Source organism: Cryptomeria japonica, chromosome 9 (genome assembly GCF_030272615.1).
Source record: "Cryptomeria japonica chromosome 9, Sugi_1.0, whole genome shotgun sequence".
NCBI lineage: Eukaryota > Viridiplantae > Streptophyta > Pinopsida > Cupressales > Cupressaceae > Cryptomeria > Cryptomeria japonica.
In genome coordinates this window covers 563,652,207-563,668,582 of record NC_081413.1, presented here as the reverse complement: position 1 = coordinate 563,668,582, position 16,376 = coordinate 563,652,207, and positions in this window count along the sequence as shown.

Genomic DNA, 16,376 nt, shown 5'->3' with positions numbered 1-16,376 from the left:
TGATGAAATGCACATGAAATTTGTTGAAATTCAAATTTGAGGAAATGTTAATTTGATGAAATGAAATTAATTGGAATTAGGTGAAATTTGAATATGGGAAAAGATGAAATGAAATAAGATGAAATTAATTGGAATTAGAATTTGGGGAATTGGAGGAATAATTAATTAATTTAAATAATTTAAATGAAATTATTTAAACATCAGAAATGAGCTTAATTAAATAATAAAGATTATTTAACTAAGGAATAAATCACAATTATTTGAGTAATTAATATTCAATTAATATTTGAAATAGGGTTAACTGATTAAAATGATTTGAGAATAGAAATAGAATAATTAGAAGTGTTGAAGGGTGACGATTAGAAGAAACAGTTAGTTTAATCAAATAATTAAAGAATTACTTAATTAATTAGACGAATAATTAGTATACGATTAAAGAGACATTTTTAGGTGTCTACATTTGCCCCTCTTTGAGACAATGTTGAAACGACGTTGTTTCAAAGAAAACGAAAAAATTCTGCCCGAGTATGCCTCGGTGACACTAGGGTATAATGCCCCCTCGAGAGATTGTTTGTGCATTGAGGGAATGAATGATCTCTTGAAAGAAGAAGAATGTTAGATGAGAGATCGAAGAATGGTTAACTTGATGACATGAATGAGTTTGATTATAGAAAAGAAATGGTTATAATGATTTGTAGATTTATTGAATGATAAGATTGATCAGATTGATAAAGATAAAGTTTGGTTTTAGGAAGGACGCATCCTGTATAAGTCAAAGATGATCAAAATATCTGGTTTCGGAAAGGATACATCCTATGTAAGACAAATGATAGATGATCGTGTCTGGTTTCAGGAAGGACTAATCCTGTATAAGACAAATGATAGATCAAAATATGATGAAAGTGTAGAATGATTGATTGATAGATAGAATAGTTGATATGAGAAAATGATATAATCATAGATGAGAAGATTGGAATTAAGTGATGAGAGAGATCATGTTAGATGAAAGAATGATTATAAATAATTGAAAAGGTTGATTCAAGAAAAGATGCTTGATGAGAGAATGATCTTGATTAAAACAATCAGCATGATGAGACTAGAAAAATGAAATGATATGATTGATGATGAATAGTCTTCTTGTCTTTATTCATAGTGTAACATTTTCATCATGGAGCCTTATTATGTAACAATGAAGCTTTGTACATCAGGGTATGAGGAACCAAGATGCATAGATATCTCATTGCAAAGAACAAACACATAGCAGACAAGGAGTGAACCCTCCATTCTAGGAATAATAACAGGGGTCGAGGTATGTGCGGTAGTCACAAGCATAGTTATCCTTCATGGGATACTTGTCGAATGAATGTACCAATCACAGACACCCACTGGAACTATTTCCCCATAACTTCATTGGTTCACACCACAAACAACAAACAAAGAAAAATATCATGCCCATCATGGCTCCTCTAGTCACTTTTGGACATCCTTGAGTAGGATAGAGACATGGCCTACCACAAAATGATAAAAAGAAAAAAAAAACTAACTAGGACAAATGCAACAACCATACTGATATGTGTCTTCATGTGATTGCTTGATGTGATAGTTGATAATGTCTAGTTTCAGAAAGTTGTTGACCCCGTTTAAGACTGACCTGTCTGGTTTCGAGTGTATCCTCTTCTATTTAAGACAAGATAATGATCACGTGATAAGGATAGATTATCGATTGATAAGATTTGTTCAGTTTGAAGGAGACATGATAAGGAAAATAAATAATTTATTTTAGCACTTAAAAATAAAACGAATTGTTTTATATTTTAAGTGTTAAAATAAAATTATTTTAAAGAAAGAAGATAAAAGGAAATAAACAATTTATTCTAGCACCTAAATATAAAACAAATTGTTTTATATTTTAAGTGTTAAAATAAATTATTTCAAGAGATAAAGGGAGAGTGTCATTTTTGGCATCACGACATGCAGAGTTTCAGTAAAGGGGGTGTTTCTTTTTTAGCGCTACTTTTGGTTTAGGGTTTCATGCAAGATTTTTCAGAAGAAAAAAAAGATGCTTTTTCAGATTGGCTATTTTTAGCAGAGTTGACAGTTCTATATTTGGCAAAAGGGTGTCTTTTTCATGCAATTTGAGTTGGAGCCTATTTTCAGCATTAGGAACTATTTTTTATAGAGTTTTGCATGATTTCTTTTTATGCCATTTTGGGCAAATCCGTCCAAGGCTTTTTCTCATGTAGTTTTTCATATTAGGGTTTTAGGATGCAAATTTCTTCAACTTCTCTTCTATATATTCTCTCTCCTATTCATTATTAGGGAGATCTTTTTCTTTCCTCAACATGATTATGGACTATTTTTATATCCTTTCATGCTTTAGGAAGGCATTGTAGCTCACTTTTCTAAGATTGTAACAACAACATTCCTTTATTTTCAATAAAATAGCAGCAGATTCCTTCTCGAGACTTCTTGTCTAGTGTTGAATCAAATATATTGATGATTTTTTTGTGATTTATTCTTCGAATCCTTTAATGTTGTCTCTTTCAAGTAGTATTATTTTAGAAGGATACATGGTTAATGTAGGTTATAGTTTGTGTAATCTGTTTTTTATGGGTTTGTGGCTGTGAAAAATTATTTTCCTTCAAGCAAGCTTTCTTATCAGGCCATTTCTATGAAATATTTATGTATTCACATGTTCAGTTGAGTTGTGAAACTTTCAAAGTTATTAGTTGAAGATTTTTTGAGTTAAGTTGTTATAGGTTTCAGAAATAACAGAACCTGACTATTAGTTTCAGCAGTTCAACACCAGTTTGGATTAGTTTTCACCTTAGTTTTGCATTCTTTTTCATCAAATTCAACCCAAGGAGAATCATTCATGCAATTGATAGAGATTTCAAGGTGGAAGATCAAGTTGGAAATATTGGTTGTTCTTAATTAAGTTTTTTTTTTTTTAAAGAGTTATTAGATTTAATATTTTATTTTATTATTTATTGAAATTAATAAGTAGATTATTTTAATATTTATTGAAATAAAATTATTATAAGGAAAATAAATAATTTATTTTAGCACTTAAAAATAAAATGAGATTTTAAATATTTTAAGTGTTAAAATAAAATTATTTTAAAGAAAGAAGATAGAAGGAAATAAATAATTTATTTTAGCACTTAAATATAAAACAAATAGTTTTATATTTTAAGTGAAATAAATTATTTCAAGAGATAAAGGGAGAGTGCTATTTTTGGCATCATGACATGCAGAGTTTTAGTAAAGGGGGTGTTTCTTTTTCAGTGCTATTTCTGGCTCAGGGTTTCATGCAGGATTCTTCAGAAAAAGGATGTTTTTTTTTTTTCAAATTGGTTATTTTTAACGGAGTTGACAGTGCTATATTTGGCAGGAGGGTGTCTTTTTCATGTAGTTTGAGTTGGAGGCCTATTTTTGGTAGAGTTTTGCATGAGTTTTTTTATGCCATTTTGGGCAAATCCGCCCAAGGCTTTTTCTCATGTAGTTTTTCATATTAGGGTTTTAGGATGCAGATTTCTTCAGCTTCTCTTCTATATATTATCTCTTCTATTCATTATTAGGGAGATCTTTTTCTTTCCTCGGCATGATTGTGGCTTGTTTTAGGCCCTTTCATGCTCAAGGACAAGATTATAGCTCACATTTTTGAGTTTGTAACAACCACAATTCCTTTATTTTCAATAAGATAGTAGCAGATTTTTTTTTGATACTTCTTGTCTAGGGTTGAATGAAAGATACTGATGATTTTTCTGTGATTTATTCTTTTAATCCTTTAATGTTGTCACTTTCAAGCAGTATTATTTTAGGAAGATACATGGTTAATGCAGGTTATAGTTTGTGTAATCTGATTTTGATGGGTTTGTAGTTGTGAAGATAGTTTATTTTCCTTCAAGAAAGATTTCTAATCATGCCCTTTCTATGAAATATTTATGTATTCACATGTTCAGTTGAGTTGTAAAACTTTTAAAAGTTACTTGTTGAATATTTTGTGGGTTAAGCGGTTGTAGATTTCAGAAGCAATATTTGGTGCATCACCTCGTAGGGTAGGTTTAATTTTAGTATTCTTTCTATCCCTTTTCTCAAGAAATTTTGTAGGATATTCATCAGACAAGAAGCCAACCTGATCTCCAGAGGTCTACTTTCACAATAGGCATACCCACAAGCCTGAAATTATTCCCATATTTCACAGGATCGCTAGGTTTCACACTTAACATTTTTAGGCACAATCCTTCATGACAACAGTAACATAAAATTTGTTATTTGCGAGCAAATTAAGAGATGTGGGCGTGCATGTAGTCTTTTCTAATACAAGATATAAAATAGTTAAAGGTGTTAAGGTGATTTCTAGATGTGTCGAATTTGGCACATTGTATAAAATAGAAACATATACTATTAAGTGTAGTAACACTTATGTGGAAAGAAAATATGTGAATACTTCGTTGGAAGATGTGAGGGTTTCACCTTCAGTAGATGGACATGGATTTTAGGTACCTAAGGGTGCTCTTTCTTTTGAAGGAAAGTTACTTGTAGAGAAGACTATGTTATGGCATCAAAGGCTTGGTCGCATTGGAAAAAAAGGTCTAAGGACCTTGAAAAATAAAAACCTTGTTGAAAGTTTGAATGATTATAATCTTGCTTTTGATTTTTGTGAGCATTGAATTTATGGAAAACAAAAGCATGTTTATATTTACTCAAGTTCTCATAAATATTGTGGTGTGTTGGATCTTATTCATTCTTATATGTTTGGTCATGTAGACATCCCTTATTGCAAAATCCACATATTATGTTTCATTTATTAATAATTATAGTAGAAGGACATGAGTATATTTTCTAAAGAGTAAATTTGAAGTTTTTATTTGATTTAAAGAATTTAAAACAATGGTTGAGATGAAGACTGGAAATAAAATAAAATGCTTGAGGACTAATAATGGTGGTGAATTTTGCTTTGATAATTCTGATAGATTATGTAAAGAATGTGACATTAATAGATAGAAGACAACTCCATATTATCCATATGAGAATGGAGTTGAAAAAAGAATGAACAAGACACTATTGTAGAAGGTTAGGAGTATGTTGAGTGGTGTTGGTCTAGATCAAAAGTTTTGGGTTGAAGTTGTTGCCATTTGTTGCTACCTTATTAACAGGTCTCCTACATCAACTCTTGTTGATAAAACTCCTATGGAGGTTTGATGAGGTCATAAGCCTTCATTGAGACATCTTAGAGTTTTTTTGTTATAATTCATATGCACATGTGCTAAAGGAGAAGAAAACAAAGTTGGAAAATAAGACTATAAAATGTATCTTCATCAGATACAGTTGTGGTGTGAAATGATATAATCTTTGGAATCCTATTTCAAAAAATGTAATATATAATAGAAGTTTTATTTTGAGAGAAACTAAGCCTACTTGTATTACATTGCATCCACAATAGACTAAACAAGAAGATGTTATTAAATTTCCTTCTATGCCTAAAAGAGTCAAATCAAGACCCCTAGATAGGCAAGAAGTTAAGGAGAACTCATCTAGTTTTGAACCTTTAGAAGAGGAGGAAGAACCTCCAACTTAGCGTGTTCAAAGGTCTACAAGACATAGACAACCACTTGAAAGGTATTCACCTAAATATTAGAGATGTATTTTTTTTTTGAATACTAATGTGGATGAACCTAGATATGTAGAAAAGGCATTAGGTATATGAATAATGTAGAATAATAGGAAAATGCTATGGATGAAGAAATGGTAGCTTTGAAAAAGATTGATATGTGAGATCTCGTACCATTGTGTGAAGGATTAAAACCTATTGGTTGCAAATGGGTGTTCAAGAAAAATATTCGTTCTAATGGAGGTATTGAGAAGTACAAAGCAAGGTTGGTTATGAAAGGTTGTACTCGCAGGTTGAGGGTGTTGATTATGGTGAGATATTTTACCATGTTGCAAAAATGACATACATTATATTTTTGCTTTCAATTATTGTTGCTTATGATTTAGAGGTTGAGCAAATGGATGTGAAAACTGCTTTCCTTCATGGTGATTTGAAGGAGGATATCTATATGACACAACTCGGGCACTATATGGTAAAAGGTAAAAGTAATTATATTTGTAAATTGAAGAGTCTTTGTATGGCCTGAAGTAGAGTCTTAGGATGTTGTACCAAAAATTTGATACGTATGTATTAAGTTTGTGGTTTGAGCTTTCTAAATTATATCATTGCATTTATTATAAATATGATTGTGATCATTTCCTATACATTGTATTATATGTTAATGATATGTTATTCATTAGTAAAGGGAAAGGTATGATTTTGGAATTAATTTTTTAGCTTGTTTCTAAATTTGAAGTGAAATATATTGGTGCATCTAAACAAATTCTTGGAATGGAAATTAAAAGAGATAGAGTGAACAAAAAGTTATGGCTAGGCTAGAGTAAATATGTGAGCTCAGTTTTGCAATAGTTTAACATACAAGATTGTAGACTATTATGTGCTCCCTTTGCAGTTGGAATGAATTCATGTATTTTAAATTATCCTACATCCCTATCAGAGATGGAAGACATGAGAAAAGTGTCTTACCATGGTGAAATTGGAAGTTTGATATATGATATGGTCTATACTAAACCAAACATTGCCCAAACAATGGAGTTATTTCTAGATATATATCTATAATCCTAGTAAAGCTCATTGGGATGTAGTTAAAGAGTGTTCAAATATTTGAATCATGTACCTCGGAGTATTTTTTGTGCTATTTTGGTAATTTGTTAAACGGTGAGATTGTTGGCAACAACAATACAGGAAAGCTAAGAGGGGGGGTGTGAATTCGTTTTCACCAAACTTAACCAAATTGACCTCAACTTTAGATCTGATCAAGAACAACAATAATAAAGATAAACACCACATCAACAACACACATATTTTTGACATGGAAACCTAGTTAAGGGAAAAAAAACATGGTGGGAACCTACCCACAATATGATGATACTTTGTCATAGTATGTGTAAATATTACAATGGGTAATGCACATACATTCAGGCACACTGCTTAGAGCTCACTACTCAAAAACAACAAAGGGATACAACCCTGGGAAGGCTCACTGCCTTACAAAGATCAAACAACAATCCAGATTATATGAACTGAAAGAATAACATCTCCAAATGTCTGATCATGGTTCCAGTTAAGCACATTGACTGCACTGCAACACTTCTTTGCTCTTCTACACATTTCTGAAAGATTCTCCTCTTATTCACACATACAACACTCTCAAAGAATGCAGACACAAAGCAGACACAAATCTTACATGATTACTACACTTATTTATACAAATCATCAACCTTAACTTCAAGGTCGGCTCAACACATAAGACTTAATTACAAAATTACATCACACGATACATAAATCAATATGCAGACCAATACATTGCCAGCAAGGACATAGCATGGACCCAAAACAAAACCTCAAACATGCAACATCACCAGATATCTCACCAAGATCATCCGCAATATGCAATAATCATCGAGTCGGCAAGAAAGTCATATAACATGAAGAATACCACCAGACCAATAAAATATTCAATAACGTGCACATCGATCAATGCAGACCACCAAAATGCATAGAACAAAATCGAAGAACATCAACAAGCAACATGAATTCCTCTGCAAGAACTTTGATAACTAGAATCATCATCATTTCCCTTACGGAGCTCAAAAACACCAACATAACTTACTGACAATTTGAAAGATACGCTTGTGAAGATCCAAATCATGAACCACCCAAACTGAGGACACAAATAAATGTCCCGGACACTCTCCAAAATCCACTCAACATAAAGAATCAATTCTGGAGCAATACAAACCAAAAATCACAACTCTACAATACATAACCAACAAAAAAAACCAATCATCACATTGGATCACATAACTCGATCAAATCATCTTCTAGAATACTAAAACTCATACTGAATCGACTAGAGATAAGTATCTCAAAACCCATTAATTCACATCAACATATTTGCAACCAAACCAACTCTTTGCAATATCGAAGAACATGAATGTAGAAATATGTTGAAATCAATAACAACACATTCCAACAACTCTAATATCCAACAATCTCCCCCTTTGGCACCGATGACAACATATGCATGTGAAAAAAAATCAATGCAAAGAAAGAAATCGACTTCAACAATAACCCCCTGAGATCATGCACACATAGAAATCTAGATAGATAAGATAATTTTTTACATGCTTCTCTCCCCCTTTGACATCAATGCTAAAGGCCTATACAAATCATTATTCTCTCTCCCTTAGAACAAACTCACAAATTTGAACATCTAAACCATGACACTGACTACTCCCCATGAGTAGTAGCACCCACTCATTAATCCAGATATCAAAATAAGACTATGAAGCCCACTAAATTGATACATCTCAATGCATCTATTTCACATCAGGAAGGGCAATCACCCCTAACTTCTATCTTAGATATACAAATGTATCTACAGTCAAAGGCTTCATGAAGATATATGAAATTTGTTCCTTTGTATATACATACTCCAATATGACTTCTTTCCCATTCACCTTCTCTATCAAGAAATGAAAGTTGATTGATATATGTTTTATCTTAGAATGCAACACTAAATTCTTAGAGGTGTTGATAGCACTTTAATTGTCATAATATATAACATTAGGGTCATTATAAACAACTCTAACATCCTTCAGCAACTCCTTCATCCAAATTACCTGAGTACAGTTGCTAGCAATAGCAATGTATTCAACTTCTGTAGTAGATAAAGAAATAACATCTTGCTTCTTACTTGCCCAAGAAATCAACTTCTTTCCCAAAAATAATGTACCACCTATAGTGCTCTTCTGGTCATCAACATCACTTGCCCAAACAACATTTGTATAAGCACTCAAAATCAAATCATCATTTTTCAGATACCACAAACCATAATCAACTGTTCCCTTCAAATATTTGAATATCCTCTTCACAATAGTAACATGACTTTCCTTAGGATTAGCTTGGAATCTTAAAACATTCATAATGTTAGGTCTAGTATGAGTCAAATATAGCAGTCCAACAATCATAGATCTATACAGGGTCTGATTAGCCTTTGGAGATCCATAATCTTTTGTCATTTGTCATCTAGTTACCATAGGAGCTCCAATAGTTTTGGAATCATCTAACCTAAACTTCTTCGACAATTCCTTCAAATAATTTGATTAAGATATGAAAATGTCTTTACCAGTCTGTGTAATTTGCAATCCCAATAAGAATTTCATCTCACCTATCATAGACATCTTAAACTCTTTACAAAATCCCATCTTCATCAAACACCTATCCAATCTGGCATACCAGCTCTAGGGGCTTGTTTAAGTCCATAGAATGCTTTCTTCAATATGCATACACGTCTCCTTCATCTGTAAATGAAAATCCATCTAGTTGCTCAATGTAGACTTCCTCTTCCAATTCATCATTTAAAAAGACCGACTTCACATCCATCTGATATACCTTGAATTTCTTATAAGCAACATATGCAAGAAATAATCTAGCAGCTTCAATTCTAGCTACCAGAGCAAAAGTTTCCTCAAAATCGATACCTTCCATTTGTGAGTATCCTTTACATACTAGTCTTGCTTTATTCCTAACAACTTCTCCATCTTCATTCAGTTTATTATGGAATACCCATTTAGTACCAATTACATTCTTGTCTTTAGGTCTCAAAACAAGTTCCCATGTATTGTTCTTCTTAATTGGATTTGACTCTTCTTCCATTGCTTTTACCCAATTTTCATCTTTACAAGCTTCAACAAAATCTTTAGGCTTGATTTTGGAAATCAAACATGTCTCTTCAACAATAATTCTTCTCCTAATCATCACACCTGTATTTTTATCACCAATGATTCTCTAAATGATTTAATTTTACATACCTGGGGGTCTTCTGATTGTTCTGGTTTTTAGCCTTTTTAACTTTTTCACTACCAACAGCATCTAGATTTACTATCTCTTCCATATCACTCTATTTCATGCTCAGAGTCTGCACTTGCTTTGAAGTAACATCCTAATCATCATATTCATATCCACATGCTCTGATCTGCTTCTCATGACACTAATCAACCTTCACATTCACACTTTCTACTATTTTTCTCAATCTTTTGTTGTAACACTGGTAAGCCTTGCTCTTAGTAGAATATCCCAAAAAGATTCCTTCATCACATCTTGCATCAAAATTTCCTATATCATCATCTCTTTTTATATAAAATTTGCTTCCAAAGATTCTGAAATATCTAACTGTAGGAAAATGACCAAACCATAACTCATAAGTGGTCTTACCAAAATTCCCTTTTATATTCACTCGATTGAATGTGTATATAATAGTGCTAACAACTTCTCTCTAATAGATATGCAAAACATTTCCTTCAATCATCATAGTCCTAGAAACATCCAAAATAGTTATGTTCTTCCTTTCAACTACTCCATTTTGTTGAGGGGTTCGCGGAGCAGATAACTACCTCCTGATTCCATGCTCTTCACACAAGGAATTAAACTCACCGGAAGTAAATTCTCCTTCTCTGTCATATCTTAGACACTTCAGCTTCAATCCTATCTTTGTCTCCACTCTAGCTTTGAATATTTTGAATTTCTCCAATGCTTCATATTTCTCCCTTAGAAAAGTGACCCACATCATCCTAGAATAATCATCAATCAACAACATAAAGTATTTGTCACCCTGCAAGCTTCTCACCCTAGAAGGACCACATAAATCAGTATGCACAAGATCTAATATCCCATTAGATGTATACAATTTTCTCTTGAATGAAATTCTTGTTTGTTTTCCCAATTGACATTCTTTATACACCGGATTAGTAGGCTTCACTATCTTAGGCATATCTCTAACAACTTGAGCAGAACTTATCTTAATTATGTAGTCAAAGTTAACATGACACATTCTCCCATGCCACAACCAAATTTCATCAATCTGAGTAATCAAGCAACTTTTCTCACTAGCATTTAGATGAAAGATATTACCTGATACAATTTCTATACCGAAGCTATTCAAGATCATGCATTTCCCATTCTTGAATTGTAAATCATATCCCTTATCAACCATTTGTCCAACACTCAAAAGATTATGCTTCAAACCCTCAACATATAAAACATCATTAGTATTATGCTTACCATCAAGAGAAATATAACCTCTACCACAAACACACAAGCTTTGTTGTCTCCAAATCTTATTTCACCACCATCATACTTATCCATATTCACAAATTTACCTTTATCACATGTCATGTCATGTGAAAAACCACTGTCAATCACTCATTCATCTTTCTCTTCAATCTTAGCAGCCAAGGCTTTCTCTTCAAAAATGCAACTTGTAGAATCAACAGGTACCAGATCATCTTCCTTAATAGGAATGAATGCAAATTCATCTTCTAAATTCCCTTTCTCAGGCTCATCATCTGTCACACCTCCATCAACAACATAATAACATTACTTCTAATATCTCTATTTGCGATTAGGCTTGTAAGGCTTATCATACTTTGACACTCTTTCCACTCTTTTAAGACACCTAGAAGTAAAATGTCTATGAGATTTTGCCAAGATCAAGAGGCAATGGAAAGCACAAATAAGAGAGAACAAAATAGATGATAGAAATAAACTGTATTCTATCAAGATGAAAAATATGATCAACTGGATCATTAAGCATTCGTTACATACAATGAATATGAGCCTGCTTATATAGGCAAGGCTATATGGATATGTGAGAATGCAAACATGACATGTGGCTCAATAAGAAACAAGGGTAGGTAGGAAATAGGTGTGGGTAGGTAGGAGGAACAATATAATAGTCCACATGAGGTGGATCACCCACTAAATGTGGAGTGTAACAACAAGATCAACACCATAAAAGGTGGAAATTCTCCTACACACACTATCCCAATATGGCACAAACACCCAAGTGTCTCATACCCAAACTACTATGAAATGCATTATCCTAAGTAAACTTAAGTAAGGTGTAATAATATCCATGATGAATAATTATTTACACCAACACCCCCCCTTAAGTGCAACTTAGGAGAATGCACTAAAGTCTACAATACAACTAAGCAATGCAAGATGGGTCCCGGCTACTAGACCATGTTAGGTACCCATGTACAAATGCAAAAGCATGCAAACCAATGCAATGAAATCTTTCACAAAGTGGGGAAAGAGAGAAAAACCCAATGGGAAAAAACCCTCCCCCAAAAGAGAGATGAAAACTAGATACAAAGAACTCTCATAGAAGTATGTGAAGGACAAAACCCCATGTGAGGAAAAAGTCCCCCCCATATGAGAGAAGAATAAGAGAGACTAGGAAGCTCCCCTTCAATCTGGAATCTGCACCAATGATAGAAGCTCGAAGATGAATGAAGAAACTGCTCCACGAATGTTGAATCACGTTCCTCCCCTTAGGAAGAAACAAAACCAAAGGTGTATCCAAAAAGTCTCCCCAACCATGAAGGGAAGATGGAGAAAAAATACTCATGATGAAAGGAATCGCTGAAAACTGCTCAAGTGTCCCCATGTCGATGCTGAAAGGTACCCCCTCCAAAGGTGGTAAATTGTGCCACACTGCTAAAAAAAGCACTCTAAGATCTAGTGGAGATGAATGTAGAACAATATCCAAAGACTCATATGTCTCCTCAAAAGATAAAGAGACCTCCTCCAAGTGTTGTACAAAAGTATCCACAATCATGTCAACCTCTAAAGATTGATCATGTAGAGAATGCACAAGAGGGTCAGAGTGATCCCTTGCAACAATCAAAGAAGGATCATCTTCATCAAAGAGAAGATGAATTTCATGAATGGTGTCTCCCAAATCTGCAATGTAGGAGTCCACAAACAAACCTGCAATGTCTGTCAAGTAGGCATCCCAATCAACTGAAGCTAGAAGACATGAAATATCCTACTACACTGAATCATAAGAAGGCAAAATTGTCGCACTAGTTGCATCATCAGGTGAAATAGGTGGTGTGATATCAATATAAGGAGATGAAATGCAAGGCTTAGGAACGGGGTCACGTGTGAGAATCCCCAAGTTCAAATGCCCAAAGTTCTCCTCAAAATTGGAATCATCAACATAGGAAGAACCAACCTTATCAATAGGACCAAAATCTGAAAAAGAGTACAACCGAGATGCATGATCAACCACCCCAATCGCAATGATAGCTCCACTCTCCAAGTCTCTAATGATAACTGAATCAGGTGTGAACTCCACAGTTTTCTTAGTTGCCCCATGTGTGATTTGATAGATGGAAAGAAGATTATTTGTCAAGTGGGGTACACACAACTCATCATTGAAGGAGTTATCCCCAATGACAATAGATCCTTTCCCAATCACATCCATGTATGTATGATTTCCCATCAAAATTTGTTGCATGTGGCAAGACTCAAATGTAGAAAACATAGACTGCGAAGATGCCATATGATGAGAAGCCCCTGAATCTAGAAGCCATCTCCCTGAATCAGGACTTGTAGTAGCACAAAGAGCTTGTCCCTTTCCTTTATCTATCCCAAAAGAGTGATCCTTTCCTTTATCCTTGGAAGAAGAAGCCGATGTAGACATTCTAGAAGGTAGGTTGATTCTATTCTTCTCAAGAAGATTCTTCAACTCATCAATATCCTTCTTATAACAATGATGTTCATCATGTCCCGACTTCTTGCAATATCCACAAAAAAGATTGTCCTTATATGATTTCCTCTTAGGTGAGAATGGTGAGTCACCTTGTTGTGGAGAGGAATATTGTGCTCCATCTTGATGTGGTTTTGACTTAGGTTGCTTTTGATTCTTGCATTTTCCTTGATTACTTTGATTCCCTTTATTAGCCACCAAAGCTTGTGACTTTGAAGATTTGAGAATCCCCATCGTGGTCAACTTAGATTGCTCAAGTATCAACATCTCCATGAATGAATCAAATGAGGGAGAAGTGTATAAGGAACCTTGAGCTAACTTATGGGTGTGAAAGCTAGATACAAAGGTTGCATGCTCTGAAGGAAGCTTGTCCAACAAGTTATAAACCAATTAAGCATCCTTTTTGTCAATTCCACAATCCTTTAGCTTTGCTTTTAGCTCAATTGCTTTTGTGACATAATCTTGGATTGTATCACTCCTTGGGATCCAAAGTAGTGAGTTCACTATCAAGCTTGTAGCCCTTAATCTCATCAACTTGACCATACAATTTCTTAAAAATATCCCAAGCCTCTTTAATTGTTGTACACTTATCAATGTAAAAAATGAGGTCATCTGATACATACTTTCTAAGAGTTCCAAGTGTCATAGCATTCTTAGTAAGTCATTCAATTTGAGCATTAAGATCAGCCTTAGGATCAGGTGGTGCTATAATAGTTTCATTTACATAATAAATGAGTCATTTTTCCATTAGTTTACTCCATGCCTTAATTTTCCATGATGCATAATTATGAGGAGTTAAAAGTGGAAATTTAGGAGAACCCATAGCACCAAAATAAAAAAACACAAGATAGAGAGAGGCACAATCACACAAGACACCCCCCCAAAATACTCAATCAAGAAATCCCCCCAAAATGGTGATTTTGGCACTTTATACTTAGTGCGTATACAATTGGAGACTTGCAAAACAAGGTAAAGTGGACTTCTGATTTCAATTTACAACTTCTCAAAATGAGATATAAGAGACTTCAACAAATACTGCTAGTGATCTAAACTGAGATCCAAGCAAAATACAAGTACCAAATATGCCAAAAATGGCCAAATACAGAAAGTACAATTTCTACTTAAAATCACTACAAATAGATGGTAGATTATGAAAGTAGATGAAAAAATATGCACTTTAAAAAAAAACGGCACCTGAAAAGGAGTCCATATGAGCCCAAACGAAGCCTCCAAAGTTGTAAAAATCGGGATTTTGCGATTTCCTAAAAACCTGTATCCGAAAATCAGAAAAATTCTGCACCACTGTACAAATCACAAAATTCTACTCCAAAACAAACAAAATTGCTCGAAAAAATGAGTCCGGATGAGTGAGATATCGCTATTTGAAAAATGCCTCCAAAATTATAATTTCTGGAAAATTTCCGTCGCAACGTCAAACTTCAAATGACTCTAAATTTGGCCTTTGAAGTCCGATTTTGATGAAACAAAAGGCAAAACTGACTTTTTTGGACCTCCTCAATCCAATGGTAACCTCAGATTTGACCCAACAAGCTCCAATAAAAACCTGCAATAGAAAACTCCAAAATACACAACCCCAAATATCATCAAATTTCTCTCAATTAGCAAACCAATGACACTCTAATGGCTTTGATACCATGTGAGACATGGACCAGCTCTGATACCATGTGAGATTTTGCCAAGATCAAGAGGCAATGGAAAGCACAAATAAGAGAGAACAAAATAGATGATAGAAATAAACTGTATTCTATCAAGATAAACAATATGATCAACTGGATCATTAAGCATTCGTTACTATAGTCACATAAATCTGTCCACTTAATTAAATGAATACTTAGTATTTATTTGATTATTTAACCATCAATTAATAATTAATTAAATTAATATTTAATTAATTCATCTTAACCCTCTTCTCCTATTAATTAAATAAATTATTCAATTTATTTGATTTAATTCACTTAACCAAATTCAGACCATTAATTAAATAAATAAATCATATTTATTTAATTAAATATTCTCTCACATCTAAATAAATTAATATTTATTTAAATCCCCCAAAATCCCACCTCTCACATTTAAATAAATTAACATTTATTTAAATCACCTTTATCCTCCACCCACTTGTATTTTCCTACAAAAGCAAGTTGCACAACTATTTTAAATAAATTATTTATTTAAAATCCTATTTATCCTCATCCACTTGAAACCTTTAATGGTTTCCCTTAAAGTATTCAAACTTGATGGCTTTAAAGTCTTCAAACTTGATGGCTTCCTTCTATAGTCTTCTCAAGCCTTTAATGGTTTCCCTTAAAGTCTTCAAACTTGATGGCTTTAAAGTCTTCAAACTTAATGGCTTCGCTTAAAGTCTTCTTAAGACTTTAATGGTTTTCCTTAAAAGTCTTCAAGCCTTTAATGGTTTCCCTCAAAGTCTTCAAACATTTTAATGCTTTATCTTTATTTTTCTCATTTAAATAAATTAATATTTATTTGAATATTTATCCAAATGCAAATTACACCATTTAATTGAAATAAATGATTTTATTTTAATTGAAAATACCAAAATTTCTCCCACTTGCATTTTCCTACAAAATCCACTTGCATGCCTAAACCCCTTCTAGAATTTTTTAATCACTTCTAAATAACCTAACCCCTTCTCTAAACTTTGTCACATTCCTAAGC